Source organism: Vidua chalybeata, chromosome 9 (genome assembly GCF_026979565.1).
Source record: "Vidua chalybeata isolate OUT-0048 chromosome 9, bVidCha1 merged haplotype, whole genome shotgun sequence".
In the NCBI taxonomy this organism is placed as follows: domain Eukaryota; kingdom Metazoa; phylum Chordata; class Aves; order Passeriformes; family Viduidae; genus Vidua; species Vidua chalybeata.
In genome coordinates, this window is record NC_071538.1 from 21,101,649 (window position 1) to 21,125,702 (window position 24,054).

Below are 24,054 nucleotides of genomic sequence, written 5' to 3' on the forward strand. Positions count from 1 at the left end.
CATGGGGGTTCATGCAGCTCCTTTTCAAGCTCAGAGTCCCACAAAATGCACTTTTGGGAAAATGGCAAGACATGACAAATACTGAGCATTATGTGGGAAGCCAAATATAAACTGGAATAATTTGCTGCTATTTCTCTAGATAAAAAGAAACCTAACTCTACCTAGTGATAGTATTTGGTTGCTAGTTCAATTTTTAAATGCTGCCATAAAGAAAAATGATCAAACAGAGCAAATAATGAGGTCTAGTCAGACCATGAAAATGTTCTGCAAGATGTCATACGTGCAAAGAGGCAATGAAGAAACATTCTGAAACCCAAGTTACTGATGTACAGCCATTTCACCAACAACAATGAACACAAGAGAAACCAAAAAAAAGAGCAATTACAGCACATATGCTAAATAAGAAAACCCAAGATATGACTTAGATCATTGTCCTATCTGCACAAACCTCTCATTCTTCAGTGACAGTTTTATAAAGCACCAAGTTGTGTAGAAACAGGGAGCTCAGGGAAAGAACTGGAGAGAAAGAAATTATGTTTAGAATCCCATTCTGACCTGAGCATCTAAATATGTTAAAATGTCAAGTTGCAATTCAACTCGGATTAAAGTCCTTTTGATAAAATTGATTAAAAAGGCAGAGAGAATACATATACATTTCCATCTGCAGGAGTGATTTGATTCCTACCACAACCCACTGACCAATAACATTTCCAAGGTATAACTCAGAGCTGCCAGTATATGATTGAAAAGCCCTAAACTTCAACTCTGATTCTGCCAGTTCATGAAGGGTGAATAATGAAGACTTAAATGAAAATTTGGAAAAGCTTTCTGAAGAGTGAGCTCACTTGCTTGAAGACATACACTCTCAAACTTAAAAGGCGGGCAAGTATCAAACAACAGGAAAAGGTAACAAACTGACAGTGACTTTCATGAATTTAGGATGAGTGATACCCAAACTGTCAGCTCCACAGCTGCAATTTAAATCAAAAGACAGACATAACTCATTTAAGACTAAACCTAATAAGCAGGCAATTTGTCAGTATTTTGCAAAATCTGATCACGTGTGGCAGGAATCAGCTACTAAGTTGCTATTAAGTGACCATCTGACAGCACCAAACAAACCAACAACAACAAAAGGTGAGAAAATTAAGCTGTGGTGCAAAATCTGCCAGATTTTGCTTTAGTGTGAGACCTGCTGTCACTAGAAAAAATGTGAAACCTGAAACTAGGAAAAGTAGGAAAAGCCAGTCCACAAAATAGGAAGATATTTCCCTTGAAATAAGAGAAGAAAGCTGTGAAAAGGGATAAGGAACCTCAACTATTTACCCAAGAAGTAAACACAACTGTTAGACAACTTGACATTCAAAAGAAATTTCCAAGAGAATCATCTTTTCCTTTGGGGTATATCTGAGTGGCTATTTTTGTAAATGAATCACAAAAGGGCATATTAAAAGTATAACCAAAAAAAACTGATGGTGGAAGAGAAAAAGACATGAGAGTTTTGGGTTTATTAAATATGTTTTCATGCCAATGCTTTGTACTACAACAAGCTGCAAAGATGGCTGGCAAAAGAGGGGATCTAAATCAAAACCATTGAAGACTGTGGGGTTATTTTCATTGAAATCTGCTGTTGTAAAGGTCACTAGTCCTAGTAGAAGTGAGTGTCTAAAAAGCACAAAGACCCTGTTTTGTTGAGAAATATATATCTGCAGATCAAATCAGGAATACGTGCTGCTGGGAACATCAGGAAGAACCTGACTACTACTAGCTTTTATTAGATTTGAAAGAAGACTGGGGAAATGGAAGGGGAGGAAATACATTTTGAAGTACATAAGGACAAGCAGAGGAGAAAGCATGAGGTTTTAATTTGGTTTCAACTAGGAGCCTCTGATGCCCCCAAGAATTTTGATGTATAAGTCTTAGCTAGAACCCAGTGAAAAGCATGGTGCTTTTGAAAGATACCAAAGCACTGACTGGAAGGACAGATCTCATTGCTATGCTAAGCTAGAAGACAACAAATGCTTCTTAATTCAGTGGTACTTAAAGCAATCTACATTTGTTAGAGCCAGCAGCAGATAAAACACAATCACTTGAGTGCACTACTGTTTTCTCTTCACCTTTCACCAACATAAATAGTTTCCTTCCTAAAAAGATGCAATTCATCTTCCTCAGAATTTCAGTCTTTGGATTTTTTAAAGCTAACCTTTGAACTAAAAAGTCCTCTTTAATACTACAACAAGATGGAAGAATTCACAGGCTAGAAGCATGATGCTTACTCTTAAAAAACCATCCTTCCCTATGTATTTTCCAGTTCTTACTGACAGGCACTCCCAGACCATAAAGCTCTGTGGCCTATGGATGGATGGCTTGTCACTAAGAAATTACATCCTGCACTGTTCTGCCACTAGCAGAATGTATCCACCCCCACACTGGCCTAATGCTCTCTAAAAAGGGGATGGGACTCTGCTCTAAAGTGCTTGAAGAACTATAAATGAAAATGAACAAGTGTACACCCTGGGTTAGGTTCAGGCTTCAGGACATTTGAGCACCTTTCCACTCAGTCCAATTCTGTACTTCTAGCCAAGTACCTATTATGCAGTAGTCTTCTTGAAATCAGTAGTCTCCTTAGCTTCAACTTTTACACACTTTTCCTCTCTTGGTAAATTTATTTTTGCTTACTTCTTCAAAGCTTCTCTGCCTAGTCCAATCTGCAGGCAGCTAAAGCCACAGATTCTAGGGTGTTTCTGTTTCCTATTAAAGGCTTCTCTAGCATAGGAATTTGCCACATTTCTTGCTGAATTGGGACCTTATTGTTTTATTTACGCCTTTTACTTCTGTTTCCTTAAGCCCTTTCCCCAACAGCCACCATCTGTTTCATTAATCAGCACCTACCTTTCCCATACAAGTTCTTCCCCTGCCTTAACTCTATCCTTCTTGTTGTCTAAACTTTTCCTTTACTGCCTGAAGAATAACTTCCACTTCCTCTCTGCCTTATCAGCATGGATACTGGTAATTCCCTCCTCTTTCCACGTGTGGTGCCAGAGGTTGCACAGCTCTCTACAACACTGCTAACAAACACTTCTCCCCCAAAGCAAGCCAAAATTCCTCCTCCTCTTAAGTCACATCACAAGTCCCAACAAAGTGAATGGGGATACTTGAGCAAAGCCAGCAGGATCTGTCCCTTTGTGTTGTTTTGCCATAGCAACATGAATCCAAGTTCTAGGCCATCCAAGGCCGCCTTCACAGCCAAAGCTTTTTGACTTTTTGTTTGCTTTTTTTACACATGGCAACCATTTCGCTTATTTAACCAGTTTTTCTTCCATTTGTCCAAGTTGCTTCCCTATGTGAATGCAATGAATACACGCATGCCATGTGCAAGTAAAGAAGGCAATCATTTGTAATCAAGTACACCCAATCTCAAGTAAAAAAAAAAAAAACCACAAATAGTTAACTATATGAATAGTTCTATAAACTTAGGAACAGCAAAAGAGTTTATTTATAACCCTACTCCTATTAAAAATGCATTTTTGAAGACTTATTAGCGGACATCATGCCAATTCTGCACGATTTGCACACATACAGGTAGGAAAGCTGATTAATAGGATTAGCAAATGTTCATGTGGAATTGAAAATTCGTCCGTATTTTTAAATGCCTATGTTCAAGGCATATACACAAAGTCCCACAAGTTCATTCAGAACTCAAAATAGTAACTTATCCAAAAACTATAAAGGGACAGATTCTGGTTTAGAAACAAAGTGGTTTCATTTTCAGGGAATATATGAATAGTAATAAAACTAAAAACCCTGACATATCAAAAAGTCCAGGGAAAAAGTAACTCTGATGTCCTGCAGTTCACATGCTGCTGTGCTTGTAATGGGACATTTCAACAAGTCACAGTTAAAGGCTATGGGAACTGGAAGAGTGCCAAATGAAGATGTTTTATGCCATTTAGTAATGTGCCCCTCTATTCCATGTGATTTTTTAGTATTTTGTTTATTTATTTTCTTATTAATGTATTACAATGTAGCCTGCCAAGTTACAAGAACAAAAATATAAACAAATAAGTCCAATAAAAATGTGAAACCATTCCACCTATTTAGTAATAGTGCACTGGATGGGGATTTTGTTACCTGGTACATACTTTGCCCACAGCTGGAATGAAGCTCCAGTTTAGATGGGGGTGTCTATTCTCAGTATCATTCAATAATCAACTTGCCCTTCAGCTTCACAACTTTCCTTTTTTTTTTTTAATCACCTGATTTTATTGCTGTGAATTTAGATGACACCAGACATTGGAAGTTTCAGATTAAGAACCACTGTATAATACAGCACAAAAGAGACAGTTTACAGAAACAGGACCAAATAATCATTCTGTTATACATGCCCAGGACTTCCCTTCCCCCAAACACAGGGAGATATGCAGCTAAATCTTCCTAGGCTGAGGGCAAGGTTTTGCTTACCAAGTGTAAACAAGAGAATAGCCTCTTATAGGATCAGGATGCAGGAAGGTTTCAATGCGTGGAAGGGAAGGAAGTGCATTCGGGCATCTTTTAGTGGAAGGAGTACACAAGACTTCCACAAGGAGTAGACTGGAACAGATTCCTTTTTGACAACAGCAGAAATTCCTAGAGGTTACTGAACCTCTACAGGAGGAAGCACAGATGGCAATGCAGACAGAGTTTAACAAGACCAACACCCCACATGTAATCTGAGTACCAAATCAGAATTTTTTTCCTTTATCATAGAGCCCTCAGGCACTTCCTACATCAGGACATCTCTGAAGGGAGTGGAGAGCGCAAGAGGCTGGGATGCTGTAGAGCTCGAGTACTGTAATGGCTCAAGCAATCTGCAATCTCATACCAGCTTCAGCTGTGTATTTTCTGTGCAACTCACAGCTACTTTCTTCTTTCACAGGCAAAAGAAGCCATAGCAGGACCTCACCTTGGCCGCAGCAGCACCCCCTTAACACCTGCCTGGAAAAACAACACTACTTTAGGCATTCTGCTTCCAACTTCTAATTAGAAGATGGACAAGAAATCTCACTGATCTCACTAGGGAATACCAGCAGCACAATTATATGCCATCTTTCTGATACACATTAAGGAAGCAAAAAAGCAGAGATTACTAGAAACATACATAAAAACATGGCAATCCAAGAAATCTCAAATGTACATTTAAATAGAACTCAAGTTCCCAATTAACCAGTAATATCTCGCCACAACTAACAAGAACTAAGCTCATGTTTTTTAAATGGGACTTGCTGCTTCTGAGAAGTTTACCCTAAAACAAAAACAAAGGCCATAGATATAGGAATCTTCACTGACCGAGATCATCATAACTTGCATGAAAAAACATCTCTACAACCTTTCCTTCTCATAGTTAAATTTCTTTGGACTAATTACCAACTTTTTATTGTTTCTAATTGGAAACAGAATAGGTTTCCTGGCACTGGACTATCTTTTCACAAACACAGTAGCAGCCAACAACTTCACACAAATTTAATTTATCTTAAGTTTTACTTGGCCGGGTTTCTAATTGCACACCTAAACTAAACAGATAACAGCTCTAATGTACCTATCAAGACAGATAAAACCCTAGGGAGGGCATCTCTGCGGAACTGAAGCCACAGTAGGATGGAAAGTTACCAACAATTCAGCAAGACTTCCTCCACTCTGGATAAAAGACTTCAGCAAATTGCTGTTAATGAATGTTTGGCACTGTTATTTTTTTCAAGACTGAACTGCAAAATCTTAGGACTGCATCTAGAAATATTCTACCTAGAACCTTCCTACCAGGAAAAAGAACTAAATCCATCACTGGTGGATGTAAAAATCTTGAAATTACCTCTACACATATGAAAAGTAGTTTTGAAACCATGACCTATAAATACCAGCAACTGTCTGGGTTAATTGTGAGAAACCCACGAAGAGTATGATGAAAAGCAAAACTACAGCATTAAACATAAATTCATTGTATAAGGATGCAATCCTCTTTGGAAAGAGTAAAACAAAAAAAAATAGTAAATAAATGAACAGGATTGAAAATCAGTGCTTCTCATTACAGTGGAAATGGATGAGGTGATACAAACCAGCCCTCCTCACTGCCATGGGTCATTAGATACTATAAAAAGTAAATTAACAGGCTATAATATTAACTATTAGGTATTTTAAAGTTAACTGCATGCATTATCAGACCCACATTTTGGAAAAAAAGCCAAACAAAACAGAACAACAAAAGAAGTGTGTCTTCTGGTCTCTAGAAGAAGGCAAGCTCTAATAGACAGGCAGATTAGTAGATTATTTCTTCAGGTTGCTAAACAAGAATGCAAGATAAACACACCTACCAAAAGTTAACTGTTAGCCACTAAACTTTCAGCTGCACATCTTACAGATAGGAAACTTCTCCCACACAAATAGCTAAGTCCTTAAAGTGAGAGACAGCTAAAAGAAGGAGTCAAAAGGAGTTTCCCTTTGTGTAGTGGTATCTAGCCTCTCACTGTCTGTCAAATAAATGGTGTCATTCCATTTGTTGAGCAGAAAAAACCCATTCAAGTTGGAGCAAAATTTTTTTATAAAAATTTTTATTTATAAGCACTTCATTGGGGATTTGCTTCAGTCAAGGTATGAATTACTAGCATGTTCCAGTCAGAATGAGTGGAGAACACTCCCATAAAATCTTTACTATTCAGAATTTCCTTTAATCATTTTATATTAAATGTATAAATGACAACTGTAAAAAAAATATCTGGGCACAGGTGTGGGGAGAGGGAAGACCACAACAAATTCCTGTAGTCATATAAATAATTTTTGCAACCTTCTGTCAGAAGGAAATTATCATCTACATAATCATCACTGGAGTGAACCAAATCACCAGATCTACAAGTATTTAGAAACACTGGTGATTTTAACTGCTGGAGGGAGGAACTAATCTACCACAGAACACAAGTTGTACATACTGGAGGAGTGACTTGGTTCATTAGTGCAATAGCTTTATTACAAGAAACGGCTCTCTTCAAATACTGCAACAGCTGCTTTGGAAAGCAGAACAGAATTTTGTTTCTCTCAAATCATTGTAAGAAACAACACATCACATGTGTGATAAAATACTACCATAGTTCTCAACCACACAGTGTCAAATGCAGCTACAGTCTAACAACTTACTTGTCAAATGTAAGGCAAAAGAGGACATATCAGTCTTCAATCCACCTCCAGCTTCTTGGCAAAGAAATACATGAATTCAGCAAATTTACACTACACAGTAAGCTCACTGGATACTTTGGGGTTTTTTTATTGTCTGTCCCTGACTCACACAATATAGCTCACCAATTTCCAACAGAAAATGCCCATGCTTACAAAGGAGAATCAGAGAATAAGTGAATTGCCATTATTCTTTAGAATCACTAACAACACCTTATGTATCACAGCCCCTATTGCCTTCTGTGCAGAAAAACAACCTCTTCACAGCAGCTCTATAATTAACTTGCTTCAGACCCAAGACCTCTAGATAAACTGCTCTCCTGCAATCTAAGCAGGTCTCTTGCAAGGTCACAACAAAATGATCTAAGAGAGGCCATTTCCAGCTGACTCTCAAAATTTTATAACATCTTACAACATGAAAGAAGAAAAACACTTCTGAATTTGGCCAACTAGTGTACTGAAATTAGATTATTACAGAGAAGTGCTAAATATAATGAAATTAAATTTGTTAATAATAAGTAGGTGTCGCTCAGTTTGAAGTACTATTCACAGGATGGCATATTTTCACATTTTCCTCAAAAACACCATTCATTTCATTATAGAAACATCAGAAACTAGCATACTTTCCAAACATAAGTATTTGTAAGCAGTACAAATAAACAGTTATTACACTTAAAATGCAATATATGAAATGTTTTCTGCTAAACTCAACAAATATGACTCCTTAGATAATCAAGGTCATAAAGTAAGTTCTTCTTTAAAAACATCCATTTTGTGATACTTGAAATTAAAAAATATGGAATATTAATTAAGTGGCAGCTTTAAAGTCCCTCTTTCCACGATTTCCAGTGATATCTGGAATCTGGTAAATCTCTTTCATTTTGGCTACCACAGAGTTAATTGTTGCTGTAATAGCACAAGAAATGCTGCTCTATTGGATGAATGCCAGCACATAAAAATGCGAATCCACAGTGATGGATAAAGCAATTCCAACTGCACTACTTTTTGCTAGTAGATTTTTATGGTATAACATGCTTGTATTCATGAAGTGGCTACAAACTAGCATACCACTGTTAATCACCACAAATATTACTGCTATAGATATAATGCCTATTTATAATACACAAGTATTCTGTGGAACTAGATCAAAAGCAATGTGCTGGCAAAGATATTTGCAATCTATATCCCAGATAGTATTTTCTGAGATTCACATAAATGGCCCAAGACTTGATAATTCATGTCTTAAATTTTAACACAATATTGTTGGAGGTATCAAAGAAAAGAATTGCAGGAACAAATTAGGCAAAGATTTACCACTATTTTCAAATCGCATTAAAGCAGAAATTTCAGTTCGGCTTTACAAAGTACACACTTCAGCATCTCAGAGAAACATCTGGAGAGAAAGTTTTGGGATTCCATGAAAACAACAGAAGATGAAGGCTGCCAATGGAACTTAACATACACCTTTTTGTACCCTTAGTAGCAGGCAACATCATGTTATGCTGCTAGAGAACAATGCATGGCCATTGAAATATGCATATACTTTATTATATACATTTATATATATTTTATAGCTCGCTGTACAGTTAGTGCCATTCCAGAACCAGAGCTTGCATAGCTTGCTTTAAACCTGACCTGGGACTGTTAATTTCAGTTGAACTCTGTTGTGTCTGTACTTGCTCTAACACCTAATGCTGGTGGAATATACAATTGTTATCACTCAGGAGCAGCAAATTAGCTAGTCTGCAGCAAATGCTCCTTGGCACATTTTTATCCCACCCTCAGTGGAAGGGGGCTTAACCCCAAGTGGAAGCAGCAAGATTCTTGCATTTACTGCAGGTAAGAGCCCATTTCCCAGCTCTTACTTGGGAATAGCTGACACCCTGCAAATTCCTATTCAGCCATCTGTTTGTGCATCCATACCTTCAGTATTTGCCATTTGGCTGCTCCAGACTTCACAGACCAGAAAGCAATATGGATTGGTGCAAGCCATCCACATAACCTTCTTTGGCAACAGCCTTTACATTCAGTATTCCTGGTAAAAAGACTTAATCATTATGCTAATATGAATCAAAAAGGAAAACCACTATTGCTCTGTGCTGGGACCATCAGTTGACCTCTACAGTAATAAGCTAGTAATGACTTCTTAAAACCTAAGAGAATATCTAAAAATATTTTCTCTTATGGAAATCCTAAATACTAGAAATAGTTTCTTGTGAGAATACAACTGCTTTGCAAGTCAACTTGAGCTCTCAAGATATCTTTATACAATCATATGTGACCTAGCAAGAGCTCCACTGTGAAAATATTTTGTCTAGTTCATTATCTGAAACTTTGCAGGATTACTCAAAATATCATTTTTTGGGTTTAATTCACTTCAAACATCTTCAAAGAGAAATTTCACTCACACAAACCTGTAGTGTTTTCACAAGTCAGTCATGGCTAGTATGACAAAAATTGCATTCAGAAGAATGGGAGATATGCCTGCTAGAGGAAATTTATAAACAAGTATTTGAAAATAATGAGTTTATTTCAATGTATATGGGTGTTCCAAGTAAATTAACATTCACCGTCTAAAGAAATACTATCAAAAGCATGTTTTAAAACATTTTAAAACATGTAAGTTTTAAAAAATTACAACTGTGGTAAGGAGGAGAGACTTTATAGACAGCAAGTTTTGTGTTCCCCCTGCTGGTTTAGCAATTGACTTCCAAACACTGTTCCTGTGGTAGGCATCAAGATGCTAGGGTATGAAAATATGTTTTGCATGCCAGGAACAACAACTGAAAGTTAGTTTTTAAAAGAACTCACATCCTTGGTGGATATCACTTACACACTTTGACTAGATGAGGCTCTGGACATGCAAAACATGCATCAAAATCAACAACGAAACAAGATCTCCCCAGGGACAGAAAGCATGTCAAGAGAGAAAAATTTGAAGTGTCACTTTAAACTTGAAAATGTTGGACTGCAGCAAACAATTGGGGGAAGCAAGTTTCAGAGTAAAGGACTCTTCACTGAAGGAAGCCAGTGACCTGCCCTCCCCTCCCTTCCTCCCCCAGCCCAGCACCAGCTACAGCAGTAGCCCAGGTCTGCATTCGAGGAGCAGCTCCTCCTCAGCTGGAACTCAAACCCTGTTAGCTTTCATGGGTTAAACTGGAGCTCTTCAAATTAATAAGCATCTTCCATTTTAACATTTTTCTAACATTCTTGTTAGGAATACTTTGACAGGACACCTATGCAGTGCTAATTAAAACCCAGCTACCAACTCATGCTTGTGGCAGGCATTCATGGAAAAAAGCATGGACAGTAAGGGAAATAAAGTAATCTTCATAAGTAGCAATAAACAAATAGATTTTGTCTTGGGAAGACATTTCATTTACACATGTAAAGTCTTCCACATATGAGACTACAGTAGTATCAGTCCTCCAGGTCACCATGAGATAAACCTATCTGACACCACAGCTAGTGAGCAGGCAGCTCTCTCACTTTGGGTTTTCTCCCCATTGGAGGTCTAATATCAGCCTGCTTGATCTCACCAAACAGAAAGTACATAAACTTAGATCAGTATAAATACAGACCCAACCAGAAAAACTTTTTGTTACAACAAAATCATGGCACTTGTATGTCCAAGTGTCTCTTTAACAACTTACAAATACTATCAAAAATATTCTGTAAAAAATAAACTGTGCTAATGATTAAGCATTTGAGAAGACAAGAATAAATGACAGTAAATCAATTTTAACAGCTACAGCCTAAAAGAACTGAGATAAGTAGATTTACATCTGATTACATCCACAGCAAGTGGAAAAGGCATAATCGCACATGCACATTACACCTGAAGAAGTCCTTTTTTTGAAAGGGAGAAGAAGTATCACATCCTGTGCTGTTTGATACCAATGACTTTGGAACTACAAGTGCACTTGAATCTGGGGAAAGCTCGTGTTTAAAGAGTTACTTAATTTACATCTGACATTGAAGCTACATTCTTGTTATTACTAGGAGAGCCGTACTCAGAAGCTTGCAGTGACTTGACTCCAGTGCATCCCCTGCAAAATATGCAGCAATAACTCCCACATGCCAACAACTCCTCAGTGCAATAGCACTGAAGGGACATTACACTGGCCCTTATATTACTCTCACTTACACTAAACTCACACTCTGCTCGTACATTGCCGAGTTCTCACCTTGCCTCATGAAAGGTACGGGGACACGCGCGCACAGCAGCGCGAGCCTCTGCAAAGCATTTCGCTCGCTGCCCGTAACTCGCCCAGCGCGTACCAACCAGCCGGACACAGTGACTGCCGCTGGGACACCTGTGGCTCCCCCTCGCCAGGCGCCCACCTCTCGGCTCGCCCCTCAGTTCCCACAGGGAGCCCGCAGCTCGCACGGTCCCGAGGGGCTCCTTACGGTACGCGTGCGGACGCTGACCGCCCCCGGCAGCTCCCGCGCCCGGCGGAGGCCCCGGGACCCTCCCGCTCAGCCCGGTCACGGTGACACCTCGAGGGGCGCACACTCCGCGCCCGCCCCAGCGGACGGCGCATCCCTGCGGGGCGGCCGGCCCGAAAATGCCGCTGTCGGGGCGGGGGTCGCGGCCGCCGCACCTACCCGGCGGCAGGTCTGTCCACGCCGCGTCGCGCGGGGCAGGCGCGCAGCAGCACGGCTACGCCATGGGCACCGCCGGCCGGGACGGGAACGCAGCCCTCACCAAGGCCGCCCAACGCCGGCCACCGCTGCCCGGCCCGCGGTGCGCGGAGGAGGCGGCGAGGAGGCGGAGGCGGAGGAGGCGCGTGTGCACCCGCCCGGCCTCCGGCCCGGCAGTAACCCCGCGGCCGCGGGGCGGGGCGGGGCGGGCGGGCGCGGGCGGTGCCGCCATTGGGCGCGGGGCGGAGACGGCGCCGTGACGGCCGCGCCCGCCGCCACCGCCCCTCGCGAGCGCGTGCCGCGAGCGCGCGCCTGCCCCGTCCCGTCCCGTCCCGTCCTGTCCCACACCTGAGCCCCGCCCGCCCCGCCGGGAGCCGTGAGGGGGTCTTGGGGTCGCACCCGGCCCGGCTGTGCTGGCAGCCAGCGGCTCTAAAACTCCCGCGCAGCAGGGGCTGGGGGCACAGTCCCCGTTCACGGCAGCCGGGGGCGGCAACGGCTTTTAAGTTACCGGCCTCGAAACCGCGTGAGGCCGCCGGGCACCGCGTCCGTTACGGAGCCTGGGCTGCGCTGGGCGCAGTGTGAGCGGCGGTGTGACGGTGCCCTGCCCTGAGTGTGCACCGAGGTACGTCCCTGCAGCCCCCCGAGCGGGCCCAGCTCCCGCCGGCGGCTGGCGCAGAGCGAGGCCCCGGCCGCCCCCTCAGTGCTGCCACCCCAGCCAAGGGCAGCCAGAAGCCCACACCAAAAGGAGTTTTGGCCAACACCGCAGAGCTGACGTCGTTTACAGCAGAGCAAACTATTCCAGTTCACTCGAGGTTCATTATGCTACAAAATAACAGAAAGTGCTGTTCCGTGCAGAAAGCACGCTTAAGGTTGTCAAATCCCCCAACTTCAAGACTATCTGGTTGTGGAGCAAACTGTCATTAAAGGCGCTACACCACAGATGAGGCCTTTCCACCCACAATTTTCCCCTTCAGCAGGATTAACAGAGTTAAATTTCTGACACAGTCCTGCAACATCAGGTGTGTGCTGCTCTCCTAACCTACATGTCCTCTAAAGGTCATGGTAACGAGAGCAGTACTAGAACTTGGCAAACATTATTATAGCAAAACTCCCATCACAAAATTGAGCCCTACTCCTATTATTATCCAAGTAAGTAATTGTTCTTCTGTAGGCATAGAGACAATGTGGAGATATAGAGAAGTAGAGAGGAGTCTCAGGATGTTTCAGCAAAATTTTACTAGTTTAATTGGCTTTCTTACTGAGGGGATTAGGGGTGAGTTGATTTTTTCATAATGCTCTTTGACTTCAGGCCCTTTGCCCTGAGTCACAAATGCCAAGTTCTTACATCTACCCAAGAGGCGTGTTACGAGAGTTCAGACACAACTTAGCCACTCTTGAAATGTCAGTTTGCAACCTAGAATAATCCGCTGCCATTTACCTTTGACCTCTTTGTGTTTGGACAAGCCTTACTCACAGTTCTTGCTGCATGTACCACACATCAGTCAATGGCTGGATCCCCCAAAGACTAGTCCTCAAAACTACTACATTATCTGTATATGAGAGCTCTAGAAGGAAATCAAAGTAAATCAAATAACAAGCATTTAGTGTACATTAAATATTTTAGCAAACGGGCTTACAAAACCTGGAGAAAAACCTGCAGAAACAAGTAAAATACAAGTTCAGACTGCTTGTTGGCAGCCTAAGCTCACTTACAGATTTTTAAATTTATTTTTAGCATTTGAAAAGTTGTGCATGTTGGAGCATGACATACCTCCTCTCTTATCACTCTCATATGTAGGATGCGAAATTTTTGCAAGAGGGATGTGGAGGTGGGGGAAGTCCCTTCAACAGAGAAGAAAACTAATACTCTACAGCAGTATATGTATTTCAAGGCATATTGTGTGTCTACTATATTTCTGCTAGCTAAAATTCCAGACTGCTGATTAAAAATGGGATTGAAACTTAAGCAAGCACATTATTTTTATTTTAATTACTCATTTAGGTCCCAATCCTGCAAAGATTAAATCAAACAGATTAGGTTTCACTCAAATAAGTAGCCATGAGAGCAGTTAAAGTATGTGACATCAAATGTGTATGCACAAACCTTTGTAAAATCAAATTGTTTATATATAGGTCTAACCTTAGCCAAATTGTTTCCACCATTTTCAGTGATGTTGGTTCTTGTCCATGGACCCAATTCTGTTTGGTACTCACCATCCTTGAGCAAAGTCTAGGATTTACACCACTTGCCCTGGTGTTTGAAAAAGTTCAAGACTAATACACAAAGAACACGGATTTTTAGTTATAAACTAATATATAACTCAGTTGATGCACATGATGTTCAAAGACTGAAGCCATGACAAATTGCCACATTAAAGTACAATTAGGCACGTGGGTTGGGTCACCCAGGAACATAATGACAGACAGTTGGCTTTGGCATTTCTTTTATTTTTACATTTCGTGGCAGAATAAACAGAAACCACATAATTTCCTCTTAAAAACATGGAAAATTCCTCCCATCTTAACTATAGTATTCAATCTTTGCAGCTGAGGAACACAATTATATACATAATTTAAATTTTTACTTACTTTTTAAGTATTTGCTGATCTAGTGATTGACTTCAGTCCTGAGCAGGATTATTTCATTTAGCAGTCATTGGCCCAATCCAGCAATGTAATGTATTATCCTCACTAAGATGTATGAAAGCTGTGACAGTTCACTTTTGCAGGAAGTTTAGAGGTTTTCCTGGTGTGGTGCTACAGAATTAGGCCTAAGTAAATATAAAATCTTTAAAAATATGCACTGTTAAAACTATTAACATCACAGTTTTAATTTTTTTTCCTCCTTTCCCAAAAACTACAGTAGAGATACTCCTGTGGATAACAACTACCCATTTAGTACTCCCGAAAAGTTCTAGACTTAGTAACTGCATGTCATGGTCATAAAGCCCTAACCTGTACTGAGGGGCCAGCTGAGTTCAGGTCACCGACACCGGGAGCAGCATCAATCTGGTAAAATGGTATCCAAGCTGAACTAACTAATCCTTCCCAAGAATGGGTTATTCATTTGGATACCATTCTATATTCATAGAATCACTGAACAGTTTGGGTTGGAAAGGAGAATTAGGATTCACTTGTTCTTAAAACCTTAGCACTAAACCTATCATTGCCTGGGCAATTCCCACAGTTTTAAGAAACACAGAATTTTCTCTGCCTTCTGGAGTGACGTTAGAAGGGGGCCTTGGGACTAAACGTGGAGCTGGGGACTGTGTGCTGTCATTGATGGGGCAGTGAATATACTGCCTGCTAATTAACAGATTCTTATCATGGGCCCACTGCCACGAGTCCAAGTGCACTTTAAATAGTTGCTGCAGGATGCAGGCATCTGATGATCACTTACCTATTTATAGCACTATTTAAACGTGCTTCACCCACCAAAGGAAATGAAGGGTACAATAGCTCTACAAAATGTTTATTCCCAAATTGACTTGGAGATTCTAATTGAAAACAGAGACTTCTATAAACAAGCATCTTGGTATGAAAATGTTTTCTTGTCATAAAGTATTTTAAGATCCCAGAAATTATTTTTGGATATTAGTAAGGACTAAGTCTAACAAAACTCTCTTACTTCATGCAGTGTCTAGAATCTTTTCAAGGCTAAAAGACTGTCCCAACCAATAAAGCATTAGAAAATAAAAAGACAGCTAGGAAGGACCACACTGTCCTAAGAACTGTTCCTATTTGCTTTTAAATTAAGCCAATGCAGGTTCTGTAACAGTGGATCCAGAAAACAGGCCAGCAGCCATGTTCTTGAACCACTAAGAACCACTAAAGAACCTCTGGTAGCTTTGAAAGTCCAGAAAAGAGTAAGCATGCTAATTCACTAAATTTAAACACCAAATGGATGAATAAGCATCCTGAAGGGATATCTTGTACATAAGATAGGTTTAGAACTGGGATCAAACACAGGGAGTATGTTCAGATGAGTACAGTCATTGCCCAGCACATCCATTCTGTCCGTCTCTGAGGTAAAATGTTGTTATTTAAAATTAGCTTTGTGTTTTAAGCTGATTATTGTGCTGCTGAAAGCAAGGAAAAGAAAGGTCTAGAAGCATTAACCATAGGTTGCTGAATGGGTATGGGTTGTTCTGCTGCATTACATTAACTCCATTGTTTTAGTCATATGACTCTACCCAACAACCTTTAATATGAAGGGTCAGTTAACATAATTAAGCCATTAAAAGCTTCTTAGGAAATAAGTCATTAATACAATTTAATGAGGTAAAATTCTACATTCCTTACTAAATGATCCTGCATTCCTTGAACACCTAAAACTTTTGCTAAAGTTAAGTAAATGTTAGTGTTGAACTCTTAGGCTTGTCTACACTTGAAAGTTACTTTGGATTAAGGTAGGGAGTGAATTTCAAGTGCAGCAGCAAATCTGGAATAATTCCAAACATGGACAAGTCATGTATAGTACAATCCTGGAAGATACCATGGGTTTTAAACTCAAACCAGAGGCTACACATCCAAGTCAAATAACACATTCTTATAAATTTCAGATTTTAAAAAGAAAGGGAAACCACCAAAACCGTCCAGCATGACTAACCATCTCTTTTGTGCCCCCTCTTCTCCCCTGCCTGCCTTAAACAGGCTCTTCTATACCCAGCACTCTTCTTGACTCTGATATGCCCCTTACCCTCCTTCCAACATTTTTCTGATAAGATGTTTATAGGCCCTCAACCTACCAAATGCAAACACAACAGAGCAGAAGAGGGAGGAAAGAGAGAGATTATATGAGAGAAGGAAAAAAATCAACAAAAGATCAAACACAGAAAATGTGAAACTAGCATACCTTCACTGTTCAATCACTTTCTTCTGGCTGGATCCCATTACTCATATTGCAGTTGTCTGTTTAGAGCTCAATCAAAATATAATCAAATAGACAAAAGTCAGTAGATTACTTTAAACTGTTTGGTTTCAGACAATGCTCTTTATGTTCAATCATAACACATCTAGAACTTAGATAACAATTATTTAATAAGATATACTTTCAGATTCAACATATTAAATAACTGATATTCACCCTCTAATATGAAAATATGGAACTATACATATGGCTAAAACTACCTGTGGTTTGCAGGATTGGGTTCCAAACTGCTGTTTTCTGTTTTGAAGTTCATGTTGCATACTTGTGGTTTCAAAACCAAAATATGGGTGAACTTCTTTGTAGCCAAGATGAAAGTATTACAGGTTCTTCATGTCTACAATTTCCTAATTACTTAATTGTTTTTATCTACATAATTCCACAGGGTGCCAAATGTTTTACTGAAAAACATCAAGACAAAGCTGCTGCATAGAGAGCTAGCAACTGCAATAAGCAAAGGTAAGTGACTGAAAGGGAGAAAGTGTAACTGTGCATTGAAGTTTGACACACTGTTATAATTGTCTTGGACATTTTCTTCTAGCCCTTTTGATCTCTAGTTGATCTTCAGTTGATCTAGTTTTCAGTTTTCTCTTTTTCTTCCCAATCTGATTTAATTACAAGGACATGATAAAATGGGTCATTATAAAGAAATGGAAGGAGATTTATGTACAGTCTGCCTCACAGATGAAGCAGAGCCAAAAATCAAGCTGCTAGATAGATAGTCATTATCTTTCATAAAGCAAATTTTAACCAGCACAGTAAAAATGCCTGAAATAAGGTTAGCTTAGCTATATTTCTGTCACATAATGAATAGGTTGGCTAGATGTTCAGAATCTAGCTATACTTACCAATGAATTTTCATGTCAAGTAAACAATCAAACCTAGAAAGCCCCATAAAAAACACCACCAAACAAAAAAAACCAGAAGCTGCAAGTCTTTATTTTATTAAATAAATCTACTGTTTTATTATCAGTCTCCAAAGTGGTTTGAGGAGGAGGAGGTCATGAGATGTTTATAAGGTGATACACTGTGGTATTTTTGAAGTCTGATATAGGTAGTCACATTTTAAAACAAAGACATAAAGTGAGCCTCTCTTCAGTATACAGTGTGTTTCCAAACATGCTTCCTGCAAGAAAAATTTAAACCGATTAGCTGCATGAACTTAAATACCAACCTGTGGCAAAATTTTGGGATTTGAGAATTACCAAGTAATGCATTGCTCATGCTCCAAATTATTTCTTGTTTGAACTCCAAAAATTTGAGGAAGGAACTCTGCACTGCACTGTGCTTGGGTTTAGCACTTCTCCTGGAGAAAAAAGCACAGCTTTTTTTCTTTCACAATGGAAATTACCAATACTACTGCAAAACAAATTTGTAAAAGGGCTTCATTTTATACTTTCCTATGGGACTTAGAGTTTAGATCCAGCTGGAATTGTGAATCAACATAAAAGTTTTTCTTTCACATATACAGTGCAGTATTAACTCTTTCAGAGAACATATTCTTTTGTCTTTGTGTATATGAGAATTAATCTTTATGCAAGTATTGGATCTGATTTTTATCCCTCCAAGTGATCTGCAATTCATGACATTCTTTATTTTACTTTAGACTGCTACTGACTAATGCTTTATGTTGAATATTTGTTTGTTTTTCCCACGTGTTATTTCATCGTCCTTGGAATTAGAGTAACACATGCCAGGGAATGTGACCTATCAGTCTTAACTGTCCTTCACTGAGTCTGGATGGGGATGTAAGGCAAGTGCATACATATAATGTATGATGGGTTTACACTTTATTCTGACACATAATTTGCTTCTGGAAGGCTTTCATGTCATACATTGATTCATGAAGTATCAATTATTTAGTGCAGATGTGTGTGAATTGCTATAAAAATCCAGTCTTTGTTGCCATTTACACATTAAAAAAGCCACATGCAAGTCTCTCTTCAAATATGCACAAAAGATCAGGGAGAGATCTTGAGTAATGAGACAGAGGAGGAAAAAAGAACCCAACCTTCCATCTGCTCCTTTACCAGATCTTGAGGGAAAAGATTGGTCTTTTGATTCCTTGGGTCTCTTGATTGCACTAGTGAGAAAAGGGCTTGTGGAGAAAAACAATTTTTCAACATAAAAATCAACACAAATAACTCAAAAGCAGCGGACCAACACCCTTAATCACAGCATATATCTGAAAACAAAAAATGAGAAATACCGGATCCTAAGCAGTCCAGAGTATATTCAGCTATCTGTATTTTCATTAATAATTTTCTCTATGAGCCCAAACACAAGCCCTAGTAATTTTCACAGCTGCTTCTTGTAAGCCAGCACCATTCCCTCCCTTGCACAACTTAAAAAGAATTTTACGTATTTCTGGATTATTACTTCCACAGAACTGGCAATGTCAAATATGAAGGTGATAATGAGCTGAAGGACATCAGCAAACTCAGTACGTCCGAGCCGGTGCCCCCAGTGTTATCAGGTGGAAATTGCTTAAAAGCGGGGACAGTCCAGGCCCTGGTATATCACAGGGCCAAGAACCTTTTGCACAAACCAGGTTTCTTACACTTGCCACCTGTAACCTGCTCATCTGTCAAACCATCTGTGTTTAGCAGACATGCAACAAAACTGCATACTCAGTGCTGTTGAAAACCACAGACAAAAGGAAACAATCAAAGGCAAGTTATGCCTTTAGTAGAGATTATAAATACATGCATCCAGTAAATTTATTATTCAGGCCTTTAAAATTTTGCTGTTGCCTGAAGGATTAATTTTCTCATAAGGACTGGGAGTTTCATTTGCACTTAATTTTTTTTTAAGGTCTCTACAGGCTGGCATGGTAGGTGGCCACCATAGCAATATAGATCTGCAGGAGGTTTCAAAACTTTTACTGAAGACCTCATGTTTTTATGAACTAGCCAAAAGGTACCCAAGAATTTTCAAATTCTTTAGGGTGTAAGAGCCCAAAAGTCTGAAGAAAGAAACATTATATACTTATATTTTCTTTTTGATACTTCATTTGTTTAATTCAATTGTTTGGGGGGGGCAGGGGGAAGAAAAAATGGAAAAATCTACAAACCATTTTTATACAATATGCTCTTTTTAGAACATGGAAGGAAAACTTTGCCTACCCTAGAAAATATACTGATCTATACAAGTACACATAGAGAGATAGAAAAAACTATAAACCAGAGAGTTTTTTTGTTATCTCACAGATAAAGAACACATTTTTTCAGATTAATTCAATATCTAGATATTTAGATGCCAAAATATTTAGATACCAAGAGGCAACAGAAGCAGAATAGTTAACTACATTGAAAACTGTTCCTAATGTGCAAACCACAAAACTATCACTATGAGGGTGAGAAAGGCCTCATGCTAAAGAACACTGGCTGGCCTCCATCTGTCTCATCCTGTTTCTCCCATGGAATAGACCAACCACTTTGTTAATGAACAGATAATTAATTCCAGAAGGAATAGAAGATACAAGAACAGATTCCCATCATCTTTTTTTTTTTAAATCAAGACCTGTTAATGATCAGGCTGTGATTAACAATTAACAGTTAATCCATTAACAATTAGCCAGGTACACTAGGAAGGGATCTACAGAACAAAATCACATGTGTTGAGAGTCTGGTATCTACACTAGACACAGCTTATTGGAAGTTATTTCCAACCAGTTCCAGTGTGGACTGCATGTCCATTAGTTGCTGGAGCATGTTAGGTCCTGGGTCCCAGTTTAATTTTACTCAGGAGGTAATCCCATTTGTGTGCTCTGACACTGTAAACCACCTTGAAAACCAAAGCTGCACATGTGGGAATGACCAGGAGATTAATTTCCAAAGCCTGCTCCTGGTCCAACCTAAAATGCTGAACGAGGCATATCCCAAATACCTCAAAGGACACACATGAGCAAGCGAAACTGACAGGTAAGATACTACAGAGCACTGACAGCACTAGCACTTGCTACCTGCCAAATACATGCATCTGATACTATTCTAAGATGTTCACATTCAAAGGGAATGCAAGTTTACAACACATTTCCAGGTCTTTGCTTCTAAGTGTCAAAATCCATGCCAATGTAGAGAAATAGCTTTCATGTACTGCTCTGCCCTTCTCCCTTCCTATTTCGACTCCTTGTTGTGTCCAAGATTTGTACTGGCCCTTTGCTTGGGAGAACTTCACTGACTGTCCATGAAGGGATTGTAGAATCCTTCTCCCCAGTCTTCTTTCTTCTCTCAAACAAAACACAAGTGACTCTTCCATTAGAACTGGAACCTTACATATCCATACTTGTATGTGTGAGCAAAATACACCAGAGGAGATATTGTCTTATGCTGACCATTATTTCGTAAATGGTTTTACTTCTTCAAATTTTACTTCTTAAAAATATTCAACCACAGTTTTATTTCATTGTATGGGATGGAGTTCAGATCCCTGAAGAGAAAACCACTGAATTCCTAGGTTCAAAAGGTTCAATATTAGAAATGTAAAAGGAACCAAATTCTCTTAAGTGCACAAGGGATTACAAAGGTAATTTCCTAACAGCTGCATAATAAATCCCACATACATTAATGATAAAACCGCCTTATTTACCATAGGTTGAGAAAACTTTTTTTTCACCAAAACAGAGTGATTTTTCAGATACAACATATTACTTTTACCTTTTATGTTAAAAAGTGCAATGGCAACAAACAAAACCATTCATCCAGTAAAAAGGCAGTTAGCATCTGCTAGGCCAAGTTAGCAAAAGACAGATAAAACATCTTTTCCAATTACAATGTCTTTTCCAATTACAAGACATGCAGTTAATGTTTCAGAGTAAATCCTATCCTAAGCAGTAATACTAAGGCCTATGCTGATTTTGTGTATTTGTTGAATTTCTGTGTGCATTTAAAAACTCCAAACTAACCTATTCAGCAGTTTAGTTGCATTTTCTTGTTCTATGTGTAGTTTTTGAAACGCAGGCTTGTTGTACTACTCAAAACTTAGACCTTGGTAACTATTAGCATTTTATTAACAACGCTATATGTACATTTTTTACTGTAACCATATACATCTCTCAGAGGGGCATAATCTGGGGACCATTCATAGCTCATATTTGTTTTCCCCATGCAGCCCCACATGTGGTGAACAGCTGTAGAAGTTGTAAAATTGTCTTTACACATTGCACACACTTTGAATATAACATACATACACATTATGTATTAAGCAAGTCCTGAAGCAAAATAATGTAGTGAATATTTCTATTTACTTATTTTGTAAATGTTTGTCTTTATTTAAATAAAGACAAATGATTCCTTTTAAATTCTATCAACAAAATAATAGCACTTAATTATTCAGAATTGCAGGTTTACCAGTTCTTACCACAAGCAAGCCTTTTAACCACATCCACTATGGCAAGGAATCAAATGCTGTCAAAAGTGAAACTGCAAAGCAACTGTTACTATGGTATTGTGACCAGCTCCACTGCAATAAAATACAGAAATGAAAATGTAAATTGTTGCTTACATATACATTTTGCTCCAGGGTCCTATAAGCAAAAATGAAAACAGCTGGCAGTGAGTCACCCTTCTAGATAATAAATATTGCTAATACGAATCTGATGTGTTGAAGGGTGGGATGAAGCTCCAGAGACTAACACTCCCCTCGTTAATATTCTATACCAAATTGAAAGAAAGGTGGGGTGGTTTCCCCATCTCTAGTGTGAGCTTAGTTTTCTGAACACAGCTAAATCAATCCCCACAGAGCTATCTTATCTGCAAGGCTCATGAAAAATATCTGACAAGTAAATGGTTAGCATTTGGAATGGACCACACTGAGTGAAGTAACAGTTATTTCATAAGAGATTTCCCATGGTATATATTCCCAAACCCAACTATGAGGCCTTCACTCCCACACCCACCACAAATGATAATATTTGAATCCTGTGCTATACTATTAATACCCTCAGGGCCATTTGAAGCAGCAAAGTACATATAGCCAAGCACACTAAAAGGATAGCATATTTCTTGGTTATTATTTTAAAAAAAGGAAAGCAGATCTGTTTCAATGAGGAACTCTTCCCTCTGCTCCCAATTTCCATCTGCCAACAAATAGAGATACTGCACGTGGGTCATATCACACACCAGAAAGAAAAGCGTTATACAAGCCCACTGTTAAAATAGCTATGTTAATGTGAGCAATCTTTTTTTTTTTTAGAATGCCCCTTTTTCTGCTTTCTCACAGTCCTTGTAACATGTTCAAAAGAATAAGCGTTATTCTTAAAATTATTCTTATTATTTCAAAATTATTTACAATTATTTACAATATTTTGATCAACTATGTACTGTAGAAATGTGCTATCCTTTGATTTTAAGGTTAGCATGTATGAAAAGAGAAGCAATTGCCCATACAAATTGTCTGCAAGTCTTTCACACTTATCTACTACCAAATGTCTTCTGCATACACTAAATCTGGTCAGAGTAAACTTAAATATTTTTCTTTTCAATTTATTTAAAAAAAAAAGCAAAAATGAATTTAATCTTATCTATGGATCTGAAAAAAGAGTTTACATTAGCTTGACAGCTAATTAGAGAAATTTTACATAACATTTTCATTATAATATCCAATTACAGCATTCTCTCTTTTTCTTGTTTAAAAAAGCCAAAAAAAAAAAAAAAAAAAAAAAAAGACCAACAAACCCAACTTTTACAAAGTGATTTTACTTTACTACTTTTAGTATTACCTTATGTTTGTTCTTCATGGCAGAACAGCACATGGATTATTGTGGCGCTCTGATACAGGGATCATTTTACCCATCTGTGCCAGTGAAGTTCTTAGGGAATTTTATCTATAATGCATATCTTATGAAGCCCCAGTTCTACCATTACTGATGTATGTACCAATCCATTAATAAGTTTTTCCCCTCAGAGTTAATGAAATTGCTCAAGTGTGTAAGTTTTGCTGCCAAGAACTATGATGAGATCATCTGCCTGGAGAGATGCAAGTTGGAACCCCTCACTATTTCAGTTTGCATTAATTCAGATCTCCTAGTGGAACTAGCAAACAAACGCTAGCCGAAGACCAAGACTGAAACAAAGATGAGACTCAGGCCAGAATAAGCAAAGAAAAAATACGTACTATGTGGTAGGGTGCTGCTTTTTCTTCCTTGTAGGACACTGCATAACTCAGCCAAAGTTCTGATAGCTATGCTTTTTGGGAAAATTCACACATTTACACAAAATCAGGCCACTGCAGATGAAAGACCCTGTGACTTCTAGCATTTAGGCATGGGTTCACCAGAGAATATG

At 39.1% G+C, this 24,054-nt stretch overlaps 2 protein-coding genes and 1 long non-coding RNA gene across 7 annotated transcripts in view; 1 reads left to right on the top strand and 2 right to left on the bottom strand.

The window, feature by feature from the left end:
* The window catches only part of TGFBR3 (transforming growth factor beta receptor 3), a 113,328-nt gene extending 101,412 nt beyond the window's left edge, over positions 1-11,916 (bottom strand). For both annotated transcript variants that reach the window (XM_053950141.1, XM_053950140.1), the window contains exon 1: positions 11,806-11,916. The gene's annotated coding sequence lies outside the window, so the exon portion shown is untranslated. The remainder of the gene's footprint in view (positions 1-11,805) is intronic.
* A 262-nt stretch (positions 11,917-12,178) lies between these two features.
* The window catches only part of BRDT (bromodomain testis associated), a 48,701-nt gene continuing 36,825 nt past the window's right edge, over positions 12,179-24,054 (top strand). For all 3 annotated transcript variants that reach the window (XM_053950137.1, XM_053950136.1, XM_053950138.1), the window contains exons 1-2: positions 12,179-12,463; positions 17,154-17,227. The gene's annotated coding sequence lies outside the window, so the exon portion shown is untranslated. The remainder of the gene's footprint in view (positions 12,464-17,153; positions 17,228-24,054) is intronic.
* Positions 19,813-24,054, bottom strand: part of LOC128792054 (uncharacterized) — a 64,184-nt gene continuing 59,942 nt past the window's right edge. For both annotated transcript variants that reach the window (XR_008432292.1, XR_008432291.1), the window contains 2 exons: positions 22,130-22,231; positions 19,813-21,222 (listed from right to left, as the gene is read on the bottom strand). This is a non-coding gene — a long non-coding RNA (uncharacterized LOC128792054). The remainder of the gene's footprint in view (positions 21,223-22,129; positions 22,232-24,054) is intronic.